Source organism: Muscardinus avellanarius (assembly GCF_963383645.1).
Source record: "Muscardinus avellanarius genome assembly, chromosome: 12".
Classification (NCBI taxonomy): Eukaryota; Metazoa; Chordata; class Mammalia; order Rodentia; family Gliridae; genus Muscardinus; species Muscardinus avellanarius.
Genome location: NC_137798.1, coordinates 82,953,479 through 82,967,762, shown reverse-complemented (window position 1 = coordinate 82,967,762; position 14,284 = coordinate 82,953,479). Strand labels below are relative to the sequence as shown.

The following is a 14,284-nucleotide window of genomic DNA, read 5'->3' as shown; positions in this document are numbered from 1 at the left end:
CCCATATGATTCCATATTCAAGTAACATATTTTCCATTCATTTCTCTACTTCATTTTTGCTAATGCTTTTCCCATTTAGGCCTACATTTTATAATTTTTTTCTGATTAAATATCAAGGAAAGTTTAGTAAACATGTTTACGACATGGCCCCTGACCTCAAGGACCTTAGATTTTAGTAGAGTTATTAAACATTTAAACATGTATGTACAGTGATTATATAAAGAAAAAAATATATATATATGGTGAAATGAGTATTTAGCCCATAAATATATATGGGATGCTTCAACTCCCAAATATAAATGGGATATAGAAATGGTCAATTCTGCATTGAACAAGAGTCTGGATTCGGTCTCACAGTGAATAGTAAAACATAGTTTCCAATTTGGCCTAACTATAATTTCACACATTGTTCCTAGATACAAGGAGGATATGGTCCATTTTTATCTTATTTGATATTTAGTCATCACTTTATTCTACATCTGGGTTCCTTAACTCTTCATCTATACATGCTTAGCATCAACTAATCTAAATAGAAGCTTCTGCCAAATTATTCTAGTGACATCATATATTAGTGTTTTTAATATAAGACCACAAGTGGTCATATGACATTTTTCTGACATTTATATTCTCTCTTTGATTCTCTATTATTTCCTGGGAAGTTAAGCTAAAAGAACTTTAGGACAAGAATTCAGTCAGTCTTTGAAGTAAGCATTGAACAAGTTCAAAGCATAAAATCTGAAATTGCTATAAATATGTCCTGCTATACTAATGTGTATACCCCTTAGGGAAAAATTATAAAACTAGTTCTAAATTATTAAAATACAAAAATGATTGTGAAGTATGTTGATGATGAGCATTTTTATAAGGATGATGATACTTGATGATGGTGAGGAAGAGATGGGAGAGAGGAAAAAGAGAAGGAAAGCACTAATAGTATCTTTACATCAAGTTTAGAGGAATTTTAGAACCATGAGAAGAAACAATAACAAAAAGTAGAAAAGCAAAGAGCATCAATCCTATTGATTTGAGATTTAAAAAAAACTATTGTCCTAAGTGTTTCACAGTTCTTGGGCTATACATTTAATCAACTATATCATATTTATTGCAAATTTGGCCTGAAATCAAGGAATATAGACTACACATTTATAAGCGCATAGAACTTGTAGTAAAACCTCTTGCAAAAATACTGATTCTCTCTTTCCTTGATCTCTATACTATATTACCTACTCAGTCTGTTTTCCCAATTACTTTTCTTCTCATGATTTTATTAATGGTGTGTTCCCTAAGGCTCAACCTTGATTTCTTTACTCCTTTTACTCTACACTTTTCTTATGAGAACTCTTCTACATTCCCACTTGTAACTCTTTTCTCTCTGCAGACGGATCCTAAATATTTATGCTATTTTTGATTTTGCTCTATTCAAATTTGTATCTCCACTTAATAACTGACTGTTTTTAGTTGAGTCATTTTCTTAAATTCTTTTTGTGTGTGTGTGGTACTGGGGTTCCTGGAAGCCCTTCTACCTCCTACCTCCGGGCTACACTCCCAGACCTATTTTATATATTTTTATTTAGAAAGAGGGTCTCTTAATCCAGCACATCTGGCTTCAAACTTGTGCGATCCTCCTGTCTCCGCCTCCCAAGCACAGGGATTACAAGTGTGCACCACCACTCCTGGCTTAGTTGAGTCATTTTCTATTAGGTCAACAATCTCAAAATCATCATCTTGCACAGAAATTTCTCCTTTGGCCTCTTGTATATGCTTTTACTGGCACATTGTAATTATATATCATAATGAGATTCAAGGGGATAGAAACATACATTCACACAGCACTTGATATATTTCTCTCTGAATCCAAACTCCTTGGCCTCTGATCTGATCATCTTGAAACCATGTTTATCCTTACCACAGACACCATTTTACTGCTTTGATTTTAGAAAACCCTTCCAAATATTACCTCTGCCTGTTTTCATCCTTTGCACACACGCCATTCTCTCCTCAATCCACTAAAAATTAGTCTCCTGATTCCACACCAACTTTGCTAGAACCAATGATTCTGTCCCATTTCCTTTGACCTCTCTTTTTCTTGTAAGATTTGCTTTACTTTCAAGGACTTTTAAGACACTATGTTTTGTCTACCATCATAACCTCTTCCTTTCACTTTCCTTTATTAGTTTCTTTTCAGATTCAACTGAGAATCCCCAGTTTTATCTTCAGCCTTCTTCTGTATTCCAACTACACTGTATGAATTCTATTACTTTATTTATTTTTATTATTTTTTGTGGTACTGGGATTCCTGGAAACCCTTCTACCTCCGGGCTACACTCCCAGACCTATTTCATATATTTTATTTAGAAACAGGGTCTCTTAAGCCAGCATGGCTGGCTTTGAACCTGTGTGATCCTCCTGTCTCCATCTCCCAAGCGTGGGGATTACAAGCGTGCGCCACCACGCCTTGCTACTTTAAATAGCACATATATTATGTGCTATAAATAGCACAAATATTATTGATATTCAACACTATATCTCTGGCCATAGGTTTCTCGTGATCATCAGACTTGTTTCTAGCCACTTCTCTACTCACTCAGCAGGCTACTATAAAGATATCTAAACATAAATATGAATTTCACCTCCCCTTAGCCAACTCCCCTTATGCATCCCCACTTAACTAAGGTTATCAAGAGTTATTCAAACCTGGAAGATAACAGGGGTCCTCAAAGCTGCTGTTTTAGCAGGTTCTGAACCTTCACCTCCCTGGCAAAAGTAAGCATTGTATTTCTTGGGCACCTTATGGTAGATGAAGCTGTGTGATTCATTCTGGCCAAATAGTTTAATCAGAGATGACACGTGTCATTTCCAGGCCAAACATGCCACACTGTTCATTTTAAGAAAACTGGTATATGCTTTCCCTTTGCAATTCCAACCAGCAATGTTCCATTTAGTGGCTACCCTGCCCCTGCCATATGTGTGTTTAAGTGAGGACAATAATAAAGCATATACACCAGCAAACACACAGAAGTGTTAGTGAGAAAACTTTTTTCTTTGTTTTGTTTTAACCCTCTGAAACCTTGGAGTACTTCATTGCCACAAAATCCTACTTAGTTTGAATAATACAGATATTTTTAATTGTTTACCTTTCAAATACAACATATGATTTGGCAATAAACCCTGTTTACATCTAAAATGTATTCTACATCCATCTGTTTCTTACCTCTCCACTGACACCAGTCTAACCTACATTGCTATAATTTCTTGCCTGGGTGGCAGCAACCGCCACCTATCTATTTTCTGTCAATACTATGGCCCATATTCCATAGACCAGCCAGAGGAAATTTTCTAAATTCAGATTAGTTACTCCCGTGTTAAAATAGCCCAATGGTTTTTTATGTAGACAGAATAAAATCTAAACTTCTACCATGGTTCTATTCTACTTGGCCTACCTCAAATTATTTTTGTTTTAGGTAGTTTTTTTTTTTGGGGGGGGGAGTACTGGGGGTTAATCCATGGCGCAGTCTACCTCTTAGATGCAACATCAGCCTATTTTTTAAATTTCATTTTGAAACAGAGGTCTAACCAGGTTGAGAGACTTGCTAAGTTGCTGAGGCTGGCCTCAAATCTACAATCTTCTTGTCTCAGCCTCACAAGTTCTGGAATTATAGGCACATGCCACCATGCCCAGCTAATTTTCTTTAATACTCCTTGAATGCAACAAGTATCTGTTTCTCAGATCTTTGCTTTTCTGGCCCTTAGGCTTTTTGTCAAGCAAGACTCAACTCTCTACCAACTCAATTCTCTAAAATGACATCCCATTACCTCCTACTCCCTTACCATGATTTACTTTGTTTTCTCTCTTCACAGCATTTATGTCACCATCTGTAATTTATATTTACATTTTGCTCTCTTATTCCACCTACTACAATATAAGCTCTATAAAGCAGGAAATTTTTATTGTTGTTGTTATTCATTGTTGTATGTCTCGGCTAAGTTGAAATTTGTGTCTGGTGAGCTAGAAGTGAACAAGGATAATTCTGCCAAACTTTCTCACATTTCTTCTTCCACAAGCATGTGGACTTTGGAGGTTCTGTGATTTGGATTATTTAGGTAATATATATTTGTACTTACAAAGACAAACATATATATTTGCAGTGTATATACAAATAAGTACACACACTAACAACCTAACAGCTAACCAGATATTACCAATTAGGTTTCTCAGCATGAAGGAAGCTCTCTGTGACCATCCCAATTCTCTCATACCCCCTTCCTCATCCCGTGCCCTGCTTTCCAGGAGGCAGCGTTTTTCTGATGCTGTGTTCTGCCATCACCACAGATGATTAACAGCCTTTTCCATCATTGAGCGAGATGCTATCTTGGCAGAACCCAAGAGATCCTGAAAAGTCCTGATTAAGCCTTTTGTCCCAATAAAGAATTATGAACTCATTCCAGAAAAATGGTACATTGAGAAATAACAACTTCTACTGGTGCCAAGAGAATATACTCATCATTGATTTATCCATCTGCTCATTAGGTAAATATATATGGAAGCCATGCCAGAAAAGAAAAATGAATTATTTATTCAACAAGTATTTATTGAGTGAATACTATGTGCCAGAAATTCTTCCAAAGTAGACACAAAAAAGTCTAACTTACATGGACTTGAGTGTCTAAGTGGACGGGGCATATGAAAAATGAATTTATTATATGTCAGATATGAATAGGCAAACTAAAGTAAAGAAAGACTGCTAGGGGCTGGGCGTGGTGGTGCATGCTTGTAATCCCCGTGCTTGGGAGGCGGAGACAGGAGGATCACGCTGGTTCGAAGCCAGCCACGCTGGCTTAAGAGACCCTGTTTCCAAATAAAAATATAAAATGGGTCTGGGAGTGTAGCCCAGAGGTAGAAGGGCTTCCAGGAACCCCAGTACTACCACCAAAAAAAAAGAAAAAGAAAGATTGCTAGGATAGTATAGATGCTCAGTTTTACTTTTACAGGGTAGCCAAGCATGGCCTATATACCACAGTGTCATTTCTACAATTCCTATAGGAAGCGAAGAGGTAATCTATGTAGACATTTGGGGAAAGAGAATTTTAGGCAGATAGATGACAGCAAGTACCAAGGTTTTTATCCTTTCTGCAAATCACATTCAAAGGACATCAAGGGAGCGTGTATTAGTTAGAGCTTATATATAGTTAAATATAGAATACTTCCTAAATAGTTCATGCTTTAATGTTCAGAGTTAAAAGTTAAAATATTTATGATATTAACTAAAGAAATGATGTAATCTCATCAGAGGATAAGTCTATTGTAATAAATTTACTGAGTGGTAACCTAGGCAGGTAGGGTGTGACTGGAGAAGGTGGTCCCTTGGGGACTGACACTCTCTCTCTCTCTCTCTCTCTTTCTCTCTCTCTCTCTCTCTCTCTCTCTCTTCTCTCTCTTTTCTCTCTTCTCTCTCTCTTCTCTCTCTCTTCTCTCTCTTTTCTCTCTCTTTTCTCTCTCTTTTCTCTCTCTCTCTCTCTCTCTCTCTCTCTCTCTCTCTCTCTCTCTCTCTGGCTTCTATTATGTGAGAACAAAGCTTTTCTCTCTCCTCTCTTCCCCCTGCCATGCCCAAATTAACATGGACTGAAACTTGAACTCCAAAAGTTGTGATCAAATAAATCTACCTTCCTCTAAGTCGTGTGGTCATACTTATCAGGTCAAGGCAGTAAAAATGTTGACAGAAACACTGAATCAGGGTAAATGAGGAGAAGGCTGGGGTAAGAACAGAAATGTACCAGGGGCCAGATACTGCAAGGCCTTGTAGACTTTTAGGAACCTGAGCTCTTCTTCCGAGCAAGATAGAAAGCCACTGGCAATTCTGAACAGAGAAAGGTGTATGTTACTCTTATATTTTAAGAGAAATATTCTGATAGGGAGCTATAGACAGGAGAGAGGGACAACCAAAGACCAAAGCAGAAGCAGGGAAGGTATTAGAAGGTTGCCATAGCAATCTAATTAGAAACAATGGTGGCTGACATGAAGGGGTCACACTTCACAGCTCTCCTACCTAGATTGCTTCAGTGGTTCCTCCCTGTGATCCAGAAGTACTGAGGCAAAGCCTTGTTAAAGCACTTTTCAAATTTCACCGTAACTACTGGTTTCCTTGTGTGCTTCCCTGACCAGAGTTAAAGATCCTCAGTAAAAAGGTAAGTCATAGCTACCTTTTCCCTTTGCCTTCACACAGTAGGTACAAAGCAACTAATTGAAAAACCTGAAATATTTAAGGCATAATACAAGTCAACTTAGTTTCTAGCATAATAAGCAATAAAGCAATGTTGCATTATACTTTTGTATAACTTAGGCAAATCCAGAATTCTGTACTCAAGGGGAAAAATGAGAGGGAGGCAGAGAATTTTCTATTTACCACTAAATCCTTTTTCTCATTCCATATGGACCTGATCTTCATATCTCCTGGAAAGGGGTGCCTTAGGAGACATGCAAAGCAGAGTCAGTGGTAAATAACTCTTGGCTTTGAGGCTTGTAAAGATTCTGGACTTTGGAAAGGGGATGTTGATTAAAAGCCTTATCAAGGGAAAATTTGCTTATAAGCATTTTTTACCTTACATGCCAATTTCACAATGTAATCTCCATATTAATTGTGACTCCACTGGGCTTCTATACGGCCTGTTGGGCACTTGCCCAAGATCCATGAACCTAGCTGTTATATTCTGGCTTCCTTCCAAGCTCTCTCCTCTCCCAAATCATCATGCTTAGCATAGTAATCAAAGAGAAGTACCCAAATATGACATGATCCATTATTAGAGTCTAAGAAACAAAGACTTAGGAAAAGAACAAGATGCCTATGGAGAAAAAATTGAGAACTTTTGATCAGTGGATGGCTTTTTAATTCTATCCTTGAAAGTTCACCAAGAAGTAAACCATCTTTAGAAATTGTTTTTATAAATATTGATGGTATGATTAAGATATACTTCCAAATTAATCATTAGTCTAAGATGTCACTAATATAAAATGAATAGCAAAATTGGAAACTTGAAGTTTTCATTAATTATTAAGCCAATCATAACAAGATTTTCCATGGACCAATAAAGAAATTTAAAAAAAATAAGATACTTGGTAGTAAATGTTTGTGGGTCTAGAGGCACTGACACAGTACCAACTGAAGAATCTCACCCAACATATCCAAATTCCAACCAGGAACAAAGGGTATCTAGTTTTCTTTATTTTCACTACCATTCTGTATTCTTCTCTGTGAAGCTGGAAATTCCTTGGTGGAAAAAAAATAGTGGAATGTGCTTTTCTAAAGCCTAAATGAAATAGGCCTAAAATGGATCAGTAGTCTTGCTCTGATGCCATAAATAAAATAGCCTGAAGCATATCACAAGCTAATCCAAGCGAATGTCTGAGTTTCTCGGGTATATTGAAATTGGCACTCTAGATTTCATATCTTTCAGTTTTTAAAGAAGTGCTGTCCAGTAGAAATACAACATAACTTGTACAAGAAATTCGAAGTTTTCTAGTAACTACATTTTGAAAAATAACAAGAAGTATGTAAAATTAATTTTATTCATGCATTTAAACTAGTATATCCAAAGGGTATCATTTCAATGCATAATCAACATAAACTTTTTTTATTTATTTATTTAATTTATTTTTTGCAGTACTGGTGATTGAACCCAGGGGCATTTTATCTCTGAGTTACACCCCTAGCCCTGTTTTTTATTCTTTCTTTTGAAACAAGGTCTCAGTAAATTGTGGAAGTCTCACTAAGTAGCTGAGTCTGGGCATGAACCTAGGATCCTCCTGTCTCAGCCTCCCAAGTACTGAGATTACAAGCATGTGCCATCACGCCCGGCTCTATAAAATTTATTTATAAGATGTTGTACTTGTAGTTTTTCAAAGATCCAGTGTAAATTTTACACTCATAGCTCACCTTAATTCAGAACAGGCACATTTCAGCTGTTCAGTAGCCAGATGTGGCTTGTGAAAATAAAGCTCTAGAATATTTATCCTCCATGGGAACTTAATATGTTGCTATTCTTATATCTTACTAAGTCACTAGTGAATTTTTAAGAAAATGTGAAACAGTTTATTATTTTTGGTACTCTCTGGTGCACAGTTAAAGAGAAAGTAAGGCCCAGTGGATATGGGAGCCAGACTGTGAGTTTTAATTCTAGTTGCAGCTCCTAACTAGCTGCATGACCTTGAGAGAGAGATCTGCACTTTTGATTCCTCTCCCTCCCTCCTCCTACTGACAGCATATCATCAGTCTCCTAGTTTGTGTGAGAACTAAATATGTAGATGTGCATAATCACCTAGGACTCTGGTTAGCATATCCTGAGTACACAGTCAGTGGTGACCATCATGAGCCAAAATTAAAATTGTGAGAAAGCAGGGCTGAGGACCAGACTGTAGCTGAGGGAACTCCAGAAGGGAGTGACCACCTTCCAAAGGCCCCATTCAAATAGCCCAAGGACTATGGAACTGCCACACTTGTTTTGGAGCCCTTGACTATTTCCCTCAGTGTGGGCACCCGCCTACCTTCCTACCCCTGCACCCACCATTCCCACAGCTGACACTTTGCAATGCTGACAGACCTTTCCATGGCTCTGGAGGAGAAGAGAACAGAGCAGTAAATGAGCAGAAAATTGGACCAGAATCTACAGAAAACAGAAACCCAATTTCCATATATGTTTGGTCAAAGCAAACTCAATTCCCAACATTGGAATGAACCAGACAAGGAGTTCCAATCATAGATTGAGGGAGTAAGTATGCCCTAATATCCTACATATCTTTTACACAGAATGCCCTTTCATTTCCATCACTAATAACAGGACACAAATGGGATGTGAATGGAAAATTAATCGGTAAGCTCTTTGGGGGATCCTTGCCACCTTCCTTTAGTTCAATCAGTTAATAAAATATATCAAGGCCATTATTTACTGACAACTAACCACCTGGGAATGGTTTAGGTCCTACACAGGGAAAACTATTTCTGCTTCTTCCTCTGTCATTATCAAGGAAACTGGTTTCTCCAAAGAATAAATTATAAACCACTGATATGGTGTATTTCACTGATTTTTGAAAACTGAAAATATGGAGAGGAATCTTACTGAAATATTCAAAAGTATCTCAATTCCAGTTGCTACTTTTCCTATTCTTTTTCCTCTGGTATTTGTGCTTATATGGCTAACACTTGATTATCTAGAACACTGCAAAGCTGAAAGCAAAGCTGTTTGTCTAGGACATCTGCACAAGATGCTAATTCTTTCCAGATGAGGAGGTGGCCTTGCTATCTTGCATTTGGGTAAAGAACCAATAGACTCTAATATTTAAAAAGCATTCATTTAAATGGACATGCATGGATTATCAGTGTGAATTCTTTCAGAATGTGACACAAGCCCCATTCACATAGAGCAGTGTCATAGTAAAAATGAGGCCTACCAGAATGATTTGGAAAGATGCAACTCCCTAGTGGTCAGTGTCTCTATCAGCTGCTTATTGTTCAGAAGGACTGAGTGCCCACTGAAGCTGTACTAGGAAACACTACATCTGTCCCTTCCCATTGTAGCCACCATGTTTCTGCTAATAACTTTATTCCTGGGTAATTAACTCAGAAAGTAAATGAAGTGTGTATGTTTATAGTCTCTTTCTGCCAATCCATAGGCCATTTAAAATACTAGAGTCTTGACTGAAGGTATATTTTCTCAGATAGTGCACAAGCAGGTCAGGAGGTGGACCAGCCATCTCAAGCTGAACCCAGGCCACTGAAGTCCTCAGGGTTGGACTTTCAACCTGAGAAAGTCACCTAATGTCATCTATGAAGGAGAGGAACAACAATTGGCTAAACCATCAAAGAGAACCTTCTGGAAATTGATAAAACTATCCCTTCAGTTCCTATAAATCAAGGAACTAATTAAACTTTGAGTTTTTGTTCAAGCTAGGAGGAGGAGTGGTGAGCTGAGAATGAGAGGTAACATTCCAAACTCAAAAACTCACTGGCAAAACTAGTATTTATTTGCTGGCATTTCAGATGCAGCCCATTCAAAATTCTACATCACTTTTTGCTCAAGAACCTGCCACATTTTGTTGGGTTTGCAATAAATTCATTATACTTTAGAAATAAAATCCAATCTGTACCTTTACCCGAATCTCCTATCCTTCTCCCATACATAACCTATATTCTAGATACAGTGAAATATTTATTGAAAATAACATGAATGTTCTCATTTCTATAGACATGCTTAGGCTGTTGTCTGTAATGAGATGTTCTTTATCTTTCTCTTCTGTCTGGCAAAATGATGGTCAATTTTCAAAACCCAGTTCCTTTAAATTTTATATAAGATAACATAAATTTAAGAGCAAAACTACAATGCATTAAATTAAAATATGCATTGGGAAAAAGTATGCAAATCAGAAGTCAATGATTCAAGTAATTTTCAGAATAATAACTCATGTAAAACTAATATTTATGCCAAGAGACAAAATCCCAGCAATGCACAAGCCTCTCATTTGCCCCTACTCACCCATTCTTCTTCAGAGACAACTGACTTCTAAACTATAAATTGATTTTTGCAGTTTTAAACTTTATATGAAAGAAAAACGATAACATCTACTCTTATGTATCTGTCTTATTTTGTTCAATTGTATGTTTCTGGGATTTTCCTATGTTGTTGTACATACTTCATTTTTATTATTGGATGACATTCCATTTTGTGACTAAAACACAAGCTATCTATTTATTTATTCTATTGCTCCTGGCCATTTGAGTTTCTGCCAGCCTGGGACTGTTTTAAGTAGTATATTTATAAACATACTTGTTTACATAGAATGATATGCATATGCATGCATTTCTGTTGGCATATCCCTGGAATAACAGGGTCAGCTGATGATCAGTTTTAGTAGTTGTTGTCAGACTATTTTCCAAGTTATTCTTGCCAATTTCTGCACAGTTCTCATGCCAATCCCAGTGTATGAGAGTTTTAGTGGATTCTCATCTCAATACTTGATTTATGTCAGTCTTTGTGATTTATCTGTTGGTGAGTATCACAGTGGCATTATATTGTGCTTTAGTTTACATTTACCGCATGGCCAGTAGAGTTGAACATCATTTAATATACTTATTGGCCATGAGGACATATTCATTTGTGAAATTCCTGCTTAACCTATTTACTTTTTTGTTCAATTAAAAATAACCATTTTTTTCTATTTGATTTATAAGAGTTCTTTACAAATTTTGTGTCACACAATGCTTGGACATTATCTGTTGGAAATATTTTCTCCCACTACGGAATGTTCTTCTTATTGTGTTGCGGGTGTCCTTTCATGTGCTTAGTTATAATATAATTTCTGTTTTTCAGTCCTTCTCTTTATATAGTGCTTAATAGTGCTTTTATGCCCTATTTATATTTTTTCTGATCTCTCTTTTCTTCTAAACACTTTATTGTTTTTCCTTGTATACTTATATATTATACAATTTACATAGATGTGGTTTATTTGCATGGGATGAGGCAGAGCTCAATACTCATTTGTCCATAAAAACATCCAATTAACTATGAGCCATATATTGGAAGATTACACATTCTGTCATGCAGTTACCTGTGATATGAATCAAGTACTCACAAACATATGGGCCAGTTTCTGTACTCTCTGTTCCATTGCTATGGATTTCTCATTTCATGCCAACATCTAACCATTTACTCTAAGTGTTTGGAAAAATTTGCCTATGAATTCATATGGCCAGAAGTTTTCCTTTAAAAATAGTTTTATTTACTAATTTAACTTCTTTGTTGGCATTCCCATTTCTTCTTCTGGATGTTTTCCTTATTAAAGCTTCTTTTTGTAATTTTCAGGTATTTTGGAGTTCTTATAATACTTTAACTTCATTTACCCTCTTCCTGAATTTATTTTTGTCATATAAAAACCCACATAAGCCGGGCGTGGTGGCACATGCTTGTAATCCCCGCGCTTGGGAGGCAGAGACAGGAGGATCGCGCGGGTTCGAAGCCAGCCTTGTGCGCTGGCTTAGGAGACCCTGTTTCCAAATAAAAATGTAAAAAATCGGCCTGGGAGTGTAGCCCGAAGGTAGAAGGGCTTCCAGGAACCCCAGTATCACCACAAAAAAAAAAAAAACGCCACATATATTTGCGACATTATCAGCTACTCTATTTTTATACAACTACTAATAATTTGGATTTACTCCTTCCATTTGTATCCATTTCTTCTTATATTTCCATATTTCCTTCTGCCCAAAGAATTTCCATTATAAGTTTTCATCTAATACATACAACAGCAACAAGTTATTTAATTTCTTTGCTTATTGGAAAAACATGTTATTCACTTATTAAAAATATTTTTTACTGATTATAGAAGTCTAATTAAAGAAGCAATTGCTTTCTTTTTGCACTTTAGGGAAGTTGTTTTGTTGTCTTCTGTCCTCCATCATCTCCCTTTTGATATCTTACTGTTGGAGCTTTGAAGGAAATGCATCTTTTTCTCTAGTTGCGTTTCAGCATTTCTATGCTTTGCTTTCAGCAGCTGTACTAAGATGCTCCTTTGCATTTATCCTGCTTGTTCTTCCTGGCAATTCTTAATCAGTGGCTTGCTGTATTTTTTTCCATTTTGGGAAATTCTCAGGGAACTTATTTTCAACTATTGTTGCTTCTTATTCTTTATCTCTAGTCCTCTAATCCCAATTTAATGTATCATCATCCTTTCATGGGTGGCGCTTATCCTTTCATCTCTGTTCTAAAGCTTTTATCTTCATTTATCCCCACTTTATATTATTCTTTATTGATTCATCTTCTAGAAAATATTCTTTTCAGTTGTGCTTGATGTTCTTAAATATATCTATTAAGTTCTTAATTTTAGATATTGTGTTTTTCATCCTATAATTTCCATTTTATATTTGTGTGTGTAGGGTGTGTGTGTGTGTGTGTGTGTGTGTGTGTGTATGTAGTATGTAGGTACATGGTACAGAGGATTAAACTCAGGAGGTTTCTGCCTCTGAACTATAACCCCAGCCTTTTTTATATTTATTTTCTTTCTATTTGAAACAGGGTTAGGATAGGTTGATGAGAGTCTCACAATGTTGATGAGGCTGTCCTCCAGCCTGTGACCCTACTGTCTCAGCATCCAAAGTGTTTGGATTACAGGAGTACATGGTGACACCTGGTTTCCATTTGATACTTTTAAATAGGCCTTAGTTCTTAACTCAAATTCCATATTCTGTTCTTTATTTCTTTAAAATATTTATTATATTTATTTTAAAGCCAAGTTTTGATGGCTCTACCTTATGTATCTCCTTTATATTTGTTTTTAGCTTCTACTTTTCTCATATTTTTGAACTTGGTCTTATTTCTTGGTATACCTGGCAATAGTTAATTAACTGCTAGTTAAATATCCACTAGTTATAATAGCTAATTATAACCTTTTTTATAAAAATAATTTGACATTCTGGGTAATCTCATGCACCCTGGGGAAGAAAAACTTTTTGCTTCTAGAAGGCAGAAAAAATAGTGGTAGGTTATCTTAATCCATTCCAAACCTGAACTAATACAAAAGGTTTGTTTTGGTTTTTTTGTGGGACTTTATTTGCATTATCTCTTCTCATTCCGAGGTTGTGCCCCTTCAAGGGTCATAAATAAAAACTGGGGTATTCATTAAGAGTGGCTTCTTTGGATAGATCTGGATTTAATTGTTGCCTCACTGGCTCCATGAGATTATTGAACATTTGGCTCAAATTCTCAGCATATTTTACTATTTTCCACTTAGCTTCTTGGAAAATATCTTACAGGGAAAATATATTCAGAGTTGTGGCCTCACTTCTTTGTGCTTTTCTTCTCTTAGGATCTTGGCTTTGAATTTTCTCTGCATTGGTATATCTCTGATGCTTTCAAGCCAATCATTTTTATGCTTTCCCTGCTTTTTAGTCACTCCTGGTGACAGTCATTCTGATATAGGCTTATCCATCCTACCCGGAAATCTTCCATAGAATGTTAAACATCTTTAGAAAAAAGCACCTTTTAGACTTCATCAAATTACTATAATAATTATTTTCAACCTACTTGCCAATGAGTCTCACTGGTTTATGTGCCCTCTTGAAGGAATAGACCATGCTTTATTGATTTTGTACCCCTGTGACTAGCACCATGCTTCTCAGATAATAGATGCTTAATACATGTCAACTAAACAAGGTTTATTCAAAATAGGGAAATATACAATGAGAGCAACACCAAGGAAAAAATGTCTTCCCAGTTTCCTCCTTGAGGATGAAATAATTTTTTCATA

The 14,284-nt window shown here is 36.4% G+C and overlaps 1 protein-coding gene across 14 annotated transcripts in view; it reads right to left on the bottom strand.

The window, feature by feature from the left end:
- NRXN3 (neurexin 3) overlaps positions 1–14,284 on the bottom strand; it is a gene marked incomplete at both ends in the record, with an annotated part of 1,617,361 nt that overhangs the window by 1,153,762 nt on the left and 449,315 nt on the right. The gene's annotated exons all lie outside the window — the stretch shown is intronic.